The sequence below is a fragment of the Canis lupus genome, chromosome 13, assembly GCF_011100685.1.
Source record: "Canis lupus familiaris isolate Mischka breed German Shepherd chromosome 13, alternate assembly UU_Cfam_GSD_1.0, whole genome shotgun sequence".
Lineage (NCBI taxonomy): Eukaryota > Metazoa > Chordata > Mammalia > Carnivora > Canidae > Canis > Canis lupus.
In genome coordinates, this window is record NC_049234.1 from 5,904,808 (window position 1) to 5,908,857 (window position 4,050).

Here is a 4,050-nt window from a genome sequence, read left to right on the forward strand (position 1 = left end):
TGTTTCATGAAGGAACGTTTTTATTTGTACAGAATCTAATTCCAATAGAATATCAGACATTTGGCAAGCAACACAGGGCAGAATAGTTATTTAATATTACCGCTTTGCTTACCTAATCTATCTAATCGAGCATCTAAATGTCTACTGGGCTAATATGTCAAATAACTCATATACAAAAAAGCACTTAAAAACCTATAGTAACTGTGTAATGTGGTAAGCATTTGTAACATTTCTATCGCAGTTGGACTGCTGGTTTGGCTTGGCCAGGGTTCTGATCTGCACCCTATGAAGCATATAGTATGCTCCTAAGACCCTTGTGGTTCTTAACCTGGATCCCTGGATCCACAGATGGGCTTTAAGGGGTCTCTTAACCTTCCTGAAGTGTACAAAAATTTTGTGCTCATGTCTCTTTATAGGCAGAATTTTCCTTATTTAAGACAAATTGAGTGAAACAACTATTTGAGTTGCCTCTTAATACTTTTCCAGTAGTTCTCAAACTCCTCAAAGACATACATTCAGAAGTGGAGAAGTACATGGACCGTTTCTTTTTCTCTTGACATATTCTGAAAAGGGCCACAATTCTTCATTTTATGGAGACATGCCCTTAAATAATGCCATTTTGTTTTGATTTTAAACTTCGTTTTCCTTCTTGTTCAGTTAAAACCATATACAATGGTTTAATTTTCACTCTTGTCACCAATAAAAATTCATTTCTTCCTGGTATAGACGCTGCTCCATTTAGTAGCATTTGAAAATCTCATCAACACTGTGAGGTTAGACTGGGAATTTAAGTCTACCACTCTGAGCATCTTCTTTTATTGGAAAGAAAATTGATGATAGTGGTTTTTGTACTTGGCATGCTTCCAGCAAAGCTAAATCTTTTAACTCCTCCTCAAAGGAATATTATGTTTAAGAAAGAAAAACAAACTAGATAAACACATATAACTAAAAGGGAAAGAAAAATTTCAACTTGAAGTTAAATAAATGAGATATCTTTACAAGCAAATTGTAATTTCCATTGGAGTTGAGTAATATAAGACAGCAAATGAGATCCATCAATCTAGGCAACTTCTCTACCCGTTCCCAAGCACATTTATTGTGGTTATTTTTTATTATGTTCTGTACTCTGACAGCATACCCAGCATTGTACCAAGTAGTCAAAGACATAATCCTGGCTCTAAATTTAAGAACCCACTTCCACACAGATTTGCCCTCACAAACCCAACTTCTTAATTGCAAAGCCCAACTGTAGAACATGCATTTATAGTGCAACAACATCTATCTCTTGTAGACATATATAACAGTTGCCCCTACCAAGAAAAATGGAGGGAAGGTGGAATTAACTACAGACAGTGATACTTATAGATACTCAGAGCATTTTTATTGTTTAACTGCTAGGTTTCCAAATGCACTTCCCTGGTTTTTTTGTTCTTCTATGATTGATTGAGAATGTGAACTAGAAATGCCCATGGAATGGAATCTTATCTCCTGGGAGCCCACCAGAAGTGATTTTGGCAATTGTGATGGCAACCTAATAGGCTTTTTATTGGCTAATTTCAGATGTATATAACTTATTTGTTTATACTTTGTCCAAGTCCAAAAAAGAATTTGTGATCCCCAGCATATTTGTAATAGACTATAGTTGTTAAAAGTATATCTTAAGAGTTTAACAGAGCTGAGTTAACTTTGATTAAGTAACTTAGCCTTTTGTATCTCTTATTCCTACCTACAAAATCTGGAGGGAAATGAGGTGTCATTAAATTACGTACATGCCTTAAATTGGATACTAATAATTGCTACTATATATTGAGTACTAATGATATGCTACACATTTGGTGCTCAAAGAATCCTGTGATACTGACACTATTATTACCAGCATTTTTCAAATGAATAAACAGGCACAGAGAAGCTCAGTAATGTTCTCAAGATCACACAGATAGTAAATGATCAGCATTTAAACTCAGTCTAACTCCAGAGCACACACTCTTAATCATTCTGCCATGTAGACTTAATACAATATATGCACTTAATACAATGCCAGGTACTCGATAAATAGTAAGCTACTATTATTATACATATAAGTGACATAACAGAGGATCCCTGGGTGGCTCAGTGGTTTAGCACCTGCCTTCGGCCCAGGGCATGATCTCAGAGTCCCAGGATCGAGTCCCACATCAGGCTCCCTGCATGGAGCCTGCTTCTCCCTCTGCCTGTGTCTCTGCCCCTCTCTCTCTTTCTCTCTCTCTCTCTCATGAATAAATAATTTTTTTTAAAAAGTGACATAGCAAAAAAAAGTTTATTCTCTCATAGCATAAAATTTAAAATAAAATGTATATAGTTAGTCACTGTCTTCCTTTTATTCCCTGGAAGTAGCTGATGCTACCTTTAGTTTGGTTTAAGTTAGACATAAGCCTGTTCTGCATTTCTTTTTAAAAATAAAAGTCATTTTAAAAAAGTTTTACTTCCTTGAATTTTAGAAAACATCAAGTATCAGTTAGATAAAGCATCCATCTGGCTTTTTGATGCTTGTACTAATTTTTTTTCAGTGACCTTGTAGTCATTATTTATAGTTTCCTTTGAAGATCAGAGAACCTTAGGTTGCTTATTGCCCTAATCTTTAGAAAAGATCTGTGACAGATTTTTCTGATCCCAAAGAATACATCAAATCATATGAAACTGCTCAGTTATCAGGCCATGAAAACAGAGGTCATTTCTACTAAAGAATAGATTACTCCAGCTTCATCATGAAAAGAATATTCTCCTTGGAAATACCCAGGTGGGTTTGCATTTTGAATATGTACCAGCTGTGATGGAAAAGAACAGTCTAATCCTTTCGACTCCTGTAGCCCACTGCCTCACTTGCAGAGCAGGGGATGTGAAAGAAATAGTGTCAGAAAACATTTCAATATAAAAATTTTATACTCATACTCAATGAAATGAATTAAGTAACTGAAGAAAAGTTAAGCACTTAGGAACATTGGTTGGTTCTAGTCACCAGGTCATTTAACTGCAGTCACCAAAACTCTTTCCCAGGTTATTATTAGCTCGGCTTAAGTACAGACACCCCTGAGATGGAAACCCCAACTTACAAATTCTCATCTCTGCAAAATTGCAAAATTTCATAAAATACTTTTAGCCCTTTCAATTGGGGGACTTAAGGGTAATTACTGGCAATTAGTAAGTAAAGAACTAGCTCCACGGAAGCCGCTTCTGCTACTGTATGAATGAGAAAAAGGACACAGTCCCAGAGCAGGTTGTGCTGACTTTGCTGTCTCTGGATTAGATTCCTTCTGTACTATTACGCGCTAACCTTCAGTACTCTGGGGACTAGGTTATGTAGGAATGAGGCTGCTTAGGACATTTTGCCCTTTTTTTCCCATGGCGTCACACAGGCAGAGCAGAGAGAGCCAGGCTGCCTACCATGCACATTTATTCTTTCCCACCCTCTTCCTCTCTCTCTATTCAGTGGACGATGTCTTCCAGAAAATCTTTTCTCAGTGTCATTCACCCTCATCAGAGCAGTTAACTTGTTCCCTCAGGAGACTCCATCTAGTACAGGCTTCAGACCTGTTCTGGCAAGCCACCTCATAGGCACTCCTCATTAACTCAGGAAAAGCATGCGAAGAATTGAGACTTGGACCAATCTCTGAAGATGGGAGAAGCACTGTGAATTGGCTAATGCCATCTATGGCATATGGACTGGTGTGCATTTGTTAATAGGAAGAGTAGAACTAGCATATTCAGATTCTCCTGTCTTCTCTGAGGGAGGTGGAAAAGAAAGGAAGAGAAAGCTCCTGTGAGACTGGGACTTTTGTTTGTTTTGTTCACTATTGTATCCTCATCCCCTAGAAGAAGGCCCTTCTCCTAGTAGGTGCTCACTAAACATGCGATGAGTGAATGAATTAGGGAGTCTAACAATGAAATAGATCCTCGGGGAAAAGGAGAAACAAAGCTGTTAGGGTAATATGGAGAGAACCAATACTTGTTTTGACATTAGTGCCCAGGTGGCCTGCAGAGAAGGCTGCTTGTGTTGGAGCTCACACACAAATG